This window comes from Apis laboriosa, unplaced genomic scaffold (assembly GCF_014066325.1).
Source record: "Apis laboriosa isolate Shangri-la unplaced genomic scaffold, ASM1406632v1 scaffold54_cov153, whole genome shotgun sequence".
Classification (NCBI taxonomy): Eukaryota; Metazoa; Arthropoda; class Insecta; order Hymenoptera; family Apidae; genus Apis; species Apis laboriosa.
In genome coordinates, this window is record NW_025223693.1 from 518,694 (window position 1) to 530,739 (window position 12,046).

A 12,046-nucleotide genomic window follows, 5' to 3' on the forward strand; every position below is an offset into this window, starting at 1 on the left:
ACGATACATCTACTAGAGATCCTTCTATGATCTTGAAGAACAATGCTCAAAACACTTATTTTATCGATCCTTCTTTTTTACTAATTCACTTGCATGTCTGATTTCAGGTCCACGGATCTTCATGGATCATTTTATTCACAGGAAATAACAAATCGTTTGACGAGTGGAGAAGAGGAGGGAGAGAGTTCAAAACGCTTATCCTATCGATCCTTCTTTTTTACTAATTCACTTGCATGTGTGATTTCAGGTCCATGGATCTTCATGGATCATTTTATTCATAAGGAATAACAAATCGTTTCACGAGTGGAGAAGAGGAGGGAGAGAGTTCAAAACACTTATCCTATTGATCCTTCTTTTTTACTAATTCACTTGCATATATGATCTTCTTGCATAGATCATTTTATTCATAGGGAATAACAAATCCTTTGACGAATGGAGAAGAGGAGGGAGAGAGTTCAAAACACTTATCCTATCGATCCTTCTTTTTTACTAATTCACTTGCATGTGTGTTTTCAGGTCCGAGGATCTTCGCGTGATTTTATTCATAGGGAGTAAGAAATCGTTTGACGAGTGGGGAGGAGGAGGGCGAGAAATTAACGCGAGTTTAGAGGAAAGGACGAGAAGCAGAAGAGGTTGGCAGGTCAGTCCGCTCGGCCGGCAATCGGTTCTCTGCGGGGGCATCACCGGCGACGCGGTGAAATAGTGGAGGCTCGAGAGTGGAGGAGAGCACGACCTCGGCCGAGTGGGGAAGAGATGGGTGGCACCTGGACAGCCGGTCTCGAGGGACCCGGGCGCGTAGGATTGGCGGAGAGACAGGGGCCAGCCGGGGCCCATTGGCAGGCCAGGGTACAGGCGTGTATCGAGGGGCAGGTACAAATGGCCCCTACCAACGGGGGAAGATCGGTTCCCGTCGGTGAACCCGTGGCTCTCCTTAGGCGCCTTCGATGCAGTCGAACAGGTCGCAGCGATCGCGAAGCGCCAGTCCTCTCCCGTCCATCGACGTGGCCGCACCGTGGATCGTGGATGTTCGAGAGAGACAGAAAGAGGGAGACGAGAGTACAGAGGGAGAGACAAGACGGGGGAGAAGGAAAAAAATCGTTGGATCGGGGACGGCCAGGAAAGGAGGGACGGAGAAGAGAGACGATTGGAGGGAAGGAGGCGCGGTGAGTAGAGAGCCACGCGAGTACGAGCGTGGATCATCCGGAGCAGAGTTACTCGGGGGCAGTCGAAGGATTTGCATCGAGGGGAACGGTGCTTGAGAGTCGGTCGCGTGTCTTGTTTTGAGAAAGGAAGAGGAGAGGAAGAGAGGAAGAAAAAGGGAAAGGAGGGAAAAGAAGGTGTAAATCGGCATCTCGTGACATCGCGCTGAAAAGACGTGAGAAACGAGGCCGAGCATCTCCACGCCTAGGATTTTGGAAAGATTGTACGTGTGTGCGCAGTGTACCACGAGCCATCACCACGTGACCGACCAGAGAAACATTGGGAACATTTTTTTTTCCCGGGCAGTGTGTGTCGTTTCAAGAATCCAACGATTCGTGAAGATTTCTTCGACTGTCGAGGAGGAAGGTTATGGTGTGTAACGTGTGAAAGGGGACTTGGACAATTATATATATAATATATATATATATATAGAGAGAGAGAGAGAGGAGAAAAGTTATTTTTTTTTGTTCGTTTGTAGTGAACCGAGACACCGGTTAGCCTGCTCGCAGTGTTATCATCCGACCTCTAAGGTGAGTGAAACTTTATATTCACGTTGTTCGTTTAGTGACTGCGTTTCTTATGCGGGCGTTGATGTCTCCGCCAGAATTGCGCGCTGCCACCAGCGTTCAAGTCTCCCCGCGCTTTTTATTTTATTTTTGACGATCGTATACAAATACCGTCATTATTCTATTCTATTCCATTCTATTCGTGAATTTGTTATATACGAATAATTCTTTTTTTTCTCTTTTTCTTTTTCTTTTCTTTGACGCGTGTTTACCAAAACTTCGAGCATCGTGGAAGGGAAAATTGAATCGTGTGTTTGGTGTGGTGAGAAACTGTAGGCAGAGACACAACGGGAGGGGACGACAACAAAAAAAAAAAAAGACTAATGATAGTTATAAAAACTAGAAAATAAATCATTCGCGTTCAGCCGGTAATCACCGGCGTTTCGTCAATCTTACAGTCCATTCACCGCTCCATTTATCCCTCGTAAATTAAAGTCTACATCCAAAGTGTCTGCGTTGCTCGCGATTATACCATGGCGTGAAATTGATAATGCAACGTAATAGCAGCCTAAGTACGCTCGACCGTAAAAAATATCCCTTCGACTAGTAAATTTTGATTGGATTATAATTGCGAAACCGTGAGGCCGCGTGCTGTTGTACGCGGTTCGGCCGATCGTTGTTATCTCATCGAACCGAGTATAACCACCCGTTTTATTATTCTTAACACTTTCGATCAAAAATCCTCGCTAGATCCTATCGGATTGATCGATCGATTCTCTTCGAAGAAATACTCAACAACTCGTTTATCTTTGTTGAATTAATACAATTAATATATCCTCCATATATCCTTCTCTTCATTTAACAATTTTAATTGTTTTAATAACAATCGAAAATTCGTCTTATTTGTTTATTTGAGCCGTATATAAACGTAATTTCAACATTAGATCTCAAGCCTCTCTTCAACGGAACAAACATCCTTCCCTTCCTCGCAACAAGATCATCACAACCGCAAACTTTCATATGCTTTCTTTCATATGCGTCCCTTTTTTCGCACTCTTGAACTCCTTTCGAAGCCAACTATCGAAACGATGCGGTCGGATATAGGGTTGGTCGCAAATGAAAACATTATCGTCGTCACCCCTCGCGGCATCCTGTTGCTATAATATTTGCCTACTGGTAGACAGTGGCGTAATTCGGCCCGCACAAAGGCCGACACTTTTGTCGTCTGAATAAAAGCGAGCAAGAGTCATGGACGTGGAGCGTATATATACGTGTACGCGCACGTGTGCACAGAGGAAGAGGGAACGAGGCGGGAAGCGAGACAGATCGAGCGGAGCGTTACAATTACTATGCATAGATGCCCCGTCTAGGGTCTCCCATGTCAAAATATATTTATTGCCCCCCCCCCCTCTTCTTCTGTCTTCTTCCTTCTTCTCCTCCTTTTAACCTGGTTGCGGTGTGTCAGTCATCATTGTTACCCTTTCATACGGTTATTACCCACTTGTACATCTGTAGAAGCTTGAAGAGCCTTTGAAAAATAAAGCGTTATTCACCTCCATTTCTTCAGGTATTTATGTACGTATTTTGAAAAAGCAGTAAATCGAAAAGAGAGATGAATTCGCTCCTCGACGAGGAGGAAGAGTTCGAAGAAGCAGAAGAAGATTTCCGTGGCTAATTTTTTTTTTTTTTTTTTAGGTGAAAGTTCGTAAAAAAAAAAAAAAAAAAAGAAACTGCACAATCGGCGTGAACTTTGAAAACGACCGTCTCGATCGGGGAGAAAGCGTGAATATAATATATAATATAACTTTAAGGTTTCATCGAGGAAGTTTGGAAATAACGATCCAACCTTAATTCGAACGATGGGACTTTTTTTTTTTTTTTTTTCTCGAAGGGACAATTAACGGCTCTGATCCCTTGGTCACGATCTCCGTAAGCCGACTAAGAATCGTCGATCCTCATTTGCATGCCAACCCCTCGGTCGGTGTCACCAATCGGGGTGCGCCTGCGATCCGACTTAACGCCTTTTCGCCTTCGCCTCTCGTTTTCACCCCTTCCCTACAATCGAAATCGTAAAATCCTCGCACGAATCCGCATATTAAGTACATTCGTTTCTGCCATTATTCCCATTGGCGGCGAAGAGGAAAAAAAAAAAAAAAAAACACAGGTTGTCCAGGTGATCTTTCTGTTGTGTTGAATCCAATCTGTTGAAAACTGGTCACGTCGAATCCAACTTTTTCTTTCTTTCCTTTCCTTTCTTTTTTTTCTTTTTTTTTTTTTTTTTCTTTCTTTTTCTGGTAATCGACATATTCGACAGGAAGCAATATTCCTGTGTTTAGAAAGATGGCGCGTTTTCCAGTTAGTCCTTATCTCGACAGTCCCCTGGAACATGCATTTAACGGTACAGGGAATGGCTCGATTCTACGGATCCGTTACTTTTCTAATCTGAGCCGATGCACTCCATCCGATACGCGATAATTCGCGAATTACAGGGAATCACACTTCTCCGTGCTTCCTCCCATTTGCATTTTCAGTGGGAGGGAGAAAGGAGGGGGAGGGGGAGGGGGAGGGAGAGGAGGGAAACACTCGCTTTTATCGTATGTTGGACGCGACTTAGCCAATCGCTTAGAAAGTAACCGAGAATACGTTTCGACGTTTTTTTCTTTTTTTTTTTTCCTTTTTTTCTTCTTTATCTTTCTTCCCGTACGTGAAGGAAATGGTTGATCATCCCGTGGTTGAGCGCGGGAAAAATGGTACAGTTTTCACCGAAAAGAAATTTAACGGTCATCATCCTGTGCCGCGCGTATGTATGCGAGAAATGTAGCTGGTAAGAAAGAGCTTCTTTTACACGGTTAGTTATTCCGATTCGAACGCGAAGAAATGGTTGTTTGCAGAGAGATTAGAATAGAAATTTAATTCTCATTCCGTATCACACATTAAAGGAACACTTATTTCCATTTATTAGTGATTCCACGTGAACGCAGGAAAGTAGCGAAGAAATTCATCACCACATTGAAAATGTAGTGAATGTAGATGGACGCTTGTTTAAAATATGCTTGATTATCCCATCTGAATCGCTAAGATAATGCAGATATTTAGGAGAAGTAATTGAATGCCGCACATTTGAATGCCACATTTTAAAACTTTTTCTCGGGAGAATATTCTTTCGAGATCCTCGATAAAATATGGCTTCCGAATGTGGCACGTTTTTTCTCCATTTACGTCATTTACGCGAAAGAAATTCCTTATGCATCCGAACATCAAAATTTTATTTCCTCTCAATTTCGCGATAAAGCAACGAAAATGAATACATATTCAATTGGAAGATTAATAATCGATCGTTTCACTCCAAAATACTAAGTTATTCCGAATTAAACGTGAACGCTTACTGTAACAACACGTTAAATATGCGACTCGAAAGGCTTATCTTCCTTAGAGATACACTTAACTTAAATAATTTCTAAATAAATACAAATACAAGAATTTGGCGCGAAAATATAAAAAAAGAAATGTAACGTTTAACGTCCCTCGAAGCGTATCCGGAAAGTGGTGTTCAAGTCGAAGAATTTTCGATCTGCACGGCCGGATTTCGAACTTCCGAGACAATTTCGAGACGCGATATCCTTGGGGCCGTTTGCGTCGAGCCGTTTACGATACCGTAAATCAACGACGCCGCGCTTAATCGTCGAATAAAAGGAGATTAAATTGCATAGGGACCCGCGTCGCGGATCCATGGATCGTTCCGCCGGCGAGAAAAGCGCGCGCGTAAAATCGCTCGTGCTCAAAATCGAGCGTAAATCAATGGAGGAGCGCGATTAAATCGAAGTTTACGACTGTACGTTCATTCTGTTGCTATTTGCCCATATGTAAAGCAAATTGACAGAGATTTTTCAAAAGGCTCCATTAAACGGTCATTGTTTAATAATTTAACATTCCGTCGTGCGAAGGCTTTTCATAAGGCCTTCTCCATTTACGATTCCACGCACACATAGGAATGGGTGAGAAGTATTATTCAATTTTGTAGCCAATGATAATTGTACGAGTCCATAAGAATTAAATGTTAATGTATCGTTTATTCTCTCGATTTTTCTATCCAACGAATAATAATTCCATTTTCTCGCAAGAAATTCTTACGTCGTTACGTGGATATATTAGATACAGGTTATCCATATTCGACGCATCTCTTGCTTCTGTTATTTCGTCTTTACTCTTTTCCTTAGCGAGACGTTCGTAACTTATCGTCATTTTCATAGAGGTTTCACTTGCTTGTGTACACATCACGTTTTTCCTATGGAAAATACAACAATTCGAAGAGAATTATTCGTTATATAAATTAATACAGAATTCGACTTGCATCGATGAATACACTACTCTCGAGATCCTTAACCCCTCGTCTCTCACAGTATCCTCGGCATAACGAATTCCTCGCATGCGATTCCAGAAGAGGATTCTCACAGGCGGCAAGGGTTGGTCGCCGTCGATTAACTTCGAGTGGTTGAGGAAAATCGTCTACAGAGAGAGAGAGAGAGAGAGAGAGAGAGAGAGAGAGAGACGGTGTTAAAAATTGGATCGGTCACGGGACGAGGAGATGAACAATACTCTTGGTCGGTTCGTAAGCGAAGGTTTCTCCTTCACGAATGCGCTCGTAAGAGAGAGCGAGCGGGTTCGGCTTCGTGGGGCTAAACTGTCGCGATAAATGATCCTGCAGAAGGTTATTAATTGTCTTTGACTCCCAACCGGGCGCTTTATGGATCGCGAAAACATATTAACCGAAAAGAAGCTCCTGACGTCCTCCCTTGCCATATGCTCGGATCAGTGTGGTAGTGTGAGCGACAATCCGAGTGGATTCGAGTGTCTGAATAGCGTATACAACGATCTGGAGCATCATTTTTCAAGGACTCGATCGACGTGCCAGCGAGGCGCAGCCATCATCCATCAAACCGATCGTTAAAAACGCATCCAGAACGATACAAATTGCGCGACCTGTTCCTGCCCGCATTCTCGTCGCACTCCAGTTTCCCTTTCTAACCGATTTTCCTCCATCTTCGTCCCTTTTAAAAAGCCGTAAGGTCGGATAACGCAATTCCCAAGCTAATGGTTAAATTGATTTTTACCAAATCTTGTTAGTTGAACATTTCAATTAAATGTTATAACGTTCTTTCGATATTTTCCTAAAGAAAAAAGTAGTATTAAAAAGATATCGTTCAATCACCGTGTATTATAGATGTTATTAAAAATTTCGATTTAAAAAATCGATTTAATTGGGGAGAAATTACAACCACATTTCGAACATAGCTCCCCTCTTCCTCCCCCACAATGTAATTTTATTTCCTCAATATTAGAGTCTTGCCACGTTATCATTAATTATTCTTAACATTGTATTTCAATTAAATTAACCGCAAATTTCATCCGTGATCTTCATCTAATACGAATAATCCCTAATTTATCGATATATGGTAATAAAGTCAACTCGTAGGAATTCCCGTTGCGCCCGAGAACACCCATCTTCCTACGATAAAGTAATCCAGAAGCAGTAAACGATCTTGTTCCAAGCATCGCGCCTCGGGTAATAGGAAACGAAATCGTCCCGTTCGTTCCCCCTAATTGGCGATAAACGGGCATAATCGTCGGTATATTTTAACCAGGCCGCATGATCCACGCGCTCGTGGCCGCGTAAATGCGCCTCGCGATAAGATCGCGGAGCACCGGTGCCCGAGCGCCCGGCTGAGTTTCGTGCGAGAAATTCCCTTGACGCCGCGCGTTCATACCCTCGTTCGTGCACACCCGTGATATATCGACTCGTTCTTTCGACCGGACTCATTAACTCATTAACTTAGCGGGAAAAATGGCCGGCCGTATATCAAACGCGCGGCCGGTAATCAAGCGGTCATTCTTAACTCGGCCGTAAATTCGCGAATTAATAACAACCGCCAATTAATTAAATCGCGCGTTACGCTTTCCCTCGTGGGGAAATCGGTGTGTATCGGTGGAATTGTAACAACGATCGTCGACCACTCCTGTCAACCTGGGTAATTGCGCATCACGCGAGCTCCGGGAAACTCGTTTGCGGCAGGGCGCTGCCATCGCCGTGGGGAACTCGGCAATCGACGAAAGATTATTCGAACCGTTTAATTGGACGATTATCTCGCGGACACGCTTTTCGAGTTTTTGCCTCGACGTGTCCCTTTCGTGCCGCGTCGAGGCTATCTATTAGAGAGGGGGAGGCCGAGGGAAAATTAATTTCGAGGAAATGGAATGGCCGTCGAAGAGCGCGACACGGTTTATGGGCGGCGAGATATCCTCCGTTCTCGGAAACTTGGATCTCGATGAAGGTGTCGAGGCCCCCATTCCTCGCTTTTCTTTCCTTCGTTCTTTCTTCTTCTCGAATTTTACAGGCGTCGTGAATCGTCCGATTTAACAATGTTTTAGGTTAGAATGTTTTGAGGTTTTTTTGAACGAGGTACAAGATTCCGAATAACGTATGATAATGTGTACGGGAATAATGGGAATTTATTAGTCAAGTTACGAAAGCTAGGGTCCGTTATCTCGTTACATTACAACTTTTCTTCGCTCGAAACAAGTAAAAGATTCGAATTAATTATACAAGTTATATAACTCTCAGGAACAAATTTCTCGAATTTTTTCTAACCATCGGGCAAACAAATATACGATTTTAAATTTACGAATCGTTTCAATACAATCCAAAACGAAAAAATCCTCTACATACGATCAACATCGTAAGAAATGCACCGTATCGGATTCATCTCGTTTCCGTTCTTTCCATTCATTCCACAAAGAGAAGATTCGAAACAACTCTGAGGAGGGGTTGCACGTCTCCTCCGAAAGGGGTGTCGGGGTCACAATGGGAAGGTGGAGGAAGTCATCGAGCGGGGATCGTCGAAAAAAAGAAAAAAAGAAAAACTCTCTCATAAAGGGATAAACGTCACACGGGACTCGAGTTTAATGGCGCGTAAACGTTCGACGTGCCCCTGGAAGGACGCGCGCGTGGAAGGGTCCCCCTCCTTCTTCCACGATCCCTTTCGTGATCGTTCCTCTCGCAGACCGGCTTCGACCGGTAAGCCGATATTTGGAGCAGGTCGATCGACTTCATTAACGGACGAGTGCCAGGCAAATATTGACTCTCCTCGTGGAAACTGGGGTACGAGGTGCGCGCGCGTATGCACGTGAGCCTTTGTGCAACGTCCGACCAGCCCGTCGATGGCCAGATTATCGAGTCGTCCGCCTTTTTCTCTCCTCCGCTCGCTTCGGGTATTTTTGCATATCAATGCGCGGCGATACGACTCCTCCTGCTGTCGGTAGTCGCGTTATCTGATGCTTCGTGATGCACGTGATAAGCGTCTACCGATGTCGAGGCTCCCGGCAACCGGAATCCCCCTCCCCCTCCCCTCGCCATGGGAAGAAATTTCACGGAAGAGAGGGAGAGCGACGATCGTTTCCGTAAATCCCTTTACCTTAGAATCTGAATATATTAAAGACGATCTTAGAATATCTTAGACGCAGATGCAAAAAAATTTAATGAAAATACATCTTGAAAACTGTGGAATAAAATCCACAATGGAAGTGTTGCAAGATTTTAGGAAAAGGATATTCCTTTTCGTGATTAAGTGAGAGAAATAATCAGAGATGCATAAGTTTCTCGAGGAAATATTAAACGAGACACTTTAGGGCCGGTAAACGGGCAGTAAAACGCCAGCCTTGGCCCGGATCACGCGAGCTCGTGGGATAGAATCGATATCGGGCCGTGCACGGTTGTCCAGATCCTTTGTAAAATCAATAGGCTCGGCTACTTAAATGGTACCGTTCGCTGGTTATAGTCACCGGTCGGTTACGGGCCACGGATACGGTTACGAGAAGGCTGAATCGATGCGCTCTGTGATTTACTGTTAATCGCGAGACCACTGTTAATCAACGTCGGGCTGCGTGCACTCGGGCTCCGATATTCCTCGCGCGGTTGCTCATCGATGGAAAACAACACGTCCCGATATTGGCTCCGCGCCCCGCTTTTTACGCCGCTTAACCTTTCCTCCTTTTCTCGTCTCTCGAAACTCAACGAAAAAGAGAGAGAGAGAGAGAGAGAGAGAGAGATATGGAAAGATATCACGCTCTCACGCGTCCCGTTCCTTCGACGTGTTTTCTCCCCGCCTTGGAAATGGAATTATGGAGGCTTGTATTTCGATTTCGTTGCCTCCAAGCGTTAGGGATCAAGCGGTGCAAATGTCAGAGTTCGAAGACGAGTTGTTTTTTTTTTTTTTGGATTTAAGGAAGATTTAAGCTCGTGTTAAATAGATCCCCCCTTTTTGAGGAGAGGATCTCCATCTCCTTCTCGAGGAGAGGATTCGAAAAGTGGATTCTTCTTTCTTTTTTTTTTTTTTTTTTTTCTATATAATATAAGGAAGATTGATGAAGAGAGATCTTCTCAAGCGGGGCTTAATGAAATCTACGTAATATGGTTTTAGAGGAACGAGGAGGATAAGCCTCGTTAAACCGTGCAACCTTTAGATGACATAATATATTGCAGCTTTTAGCGCGGCGATCGTCAGGTGCATCGTATTTTATATCATCAAGGTATAATATAAATAATCTCTTACATAACCGTTCCGCTGCTCGCCTCTTATTCTTGACGCATCATCCCGGCAGCGAGATGTTATGTCTCGTGGTAATAAAACGTGGTGATAATTCTTTTTCTTTCGAAAGAAGAGGATTAACCGATTTTGATATTGCAAAGAAAGAAAATAATAAGAAAATGAAAATAAAAAATCATACGATCATAAGGAAATCCTCTATCTCCGTCCAAGGTGTTATATATATTCCAAGGCAACGACTTCCGGTAAAATGGTTCTTCTTCGAAAGAGAAGATATGGCGAATAGGTCATTGTCGTGGTGAAAAGAGAGAAACATGGAAGGAAAGAGAGAGAGAGAGAGGAAAAAAAAAAGAAAGGGAGAGACACCTATAGCTGTCTGTTTCTTCAAGGAAAGGGGGAGGAAGGGAGGAAAGGAAAAGAGGATGGTCTCGGCTCATCAGCAAGCGGAATGAAAGAAAGAGCGGGCGTCAAACAACTGCGACGAGGAAAAAACTTGGAAACGTTAACGAACCCGTGAGTCGTCGACTCCTCTTTTTCTCCATACCTCTTTCACGGTCTCTCTCTTCGATGCCTCATACCGTTTCTCTCGTTTCGGTTTAATACCGGCGACTACCGTTCCCGGGCGCCAGCCCCTTTCCTTTCAGAAGAACAATCGTTGGGGAGGGGACGATTAGAAAGAGTTGGCTTGGCTGGACACTAATTACGGCCACTTTGAATTCTCGTCGTTGAGTCGCAGAAAAAGAAAAAAGAAAAAAGGCGCGTTTCCACGAGATTACCACCCCCTTCGAGGGATCGTCCATCGAAGAGATACAATACGATACCTTGTCTATTTCTTGTCTTCGAGTGTCACGAGTTGAGAGTATATACCCGCCATTTTAAACATTCATCGTGAATCAATCGGAGGTTTCAATAAGCGGTTGCGTGAATAAGGATAGGATGGAATCGATGCGTTGGATGGAGGCAATCGTGTTTTTCGCTATGATTCCTCCCGGTACGGTCATTTTTTTAAGTGGCGACAACAAGAGGAATGAATCGCGAGGCTAGAATTGGAAAACTTCGACAGCTCGGTTGAATTTCAAAAAGCCACACGGCACAACAATTATGTAATTAAATGTGTCCCCTTTTCCAGCATATTAGAAAACAGTTCGGTTGTGTTGCGTTTCGCAAGGTCTTCGACGATCGTCGTCGTTCGAATGATTTGAACCGGCCATCTTTGGCCAAGATAAACGCGTTACGACATTAGAGGAAGCCAGGTGTGTGTTCGAGGCCCCTCGTAGGTGAGCTTCCCTTATCGGATCATCGATGGTCTAATTTTATTCCAGTTTTACCCGAGAAACGCGACCATCGCCCTGACACCGGACAGATGGCGATTGCTTTTTCCTGAGATAGCGCTGATTTATGAACGCCATTGCTTCGATCTGGCTCGCTGCGCTGACACCGAGGTAAAAAAACAACGGATTCGATCGGATTCTAGTCGAAGGAAAAAAAGCTCTTTAATGATTCTCTGTAAATATCGTGGCGATTAGTTGAGATTAGAGTTGAAACCAGAGATTAAAGTTAAAAGCTTCGTTAAATGCGTGCAATAGAAATGCAAAAGTGTAAAACAAAAGGAAAATTAATCCCTTTTAAGTGGTATTATACGTATTATAAAAATTTTTATATATCGTTTTTACTTGTTGTATAAGAATAATATAATACGCAAGATTTGAATATATTAATGATATCATCCTTAGAAATAAC

The 12,046-nt window shown here is 43.7% G+C and overlaps 1 protein-coding gene across 3 annotated transcripts in view; it reads left to right on the forward strand.

Annotated features, from left to right (window-relative positions):
* Nucleotides 1–983: 983 nt before the first annotated feature.
* LOC122717641 (protein embryonic gonad-like) overlaps nt 984–12,046 on the forward strand; it is a 36,833-nt gene continuing 25,770 nt past the window's right edge. For 2 of the 3 annotated variants that reach the window (XM_043941890.1, XM_043941887.1), the window contains exon 1: nt 984–1,730. The gene's annotated coding sequence lies outside the window, so the exon portion shown is untranslated. The remainder of the gene's footprint in view (nt 1,731–12,046) is intronic. The other variant, XM_043941886.1, reaches the window with a different exon arrangement.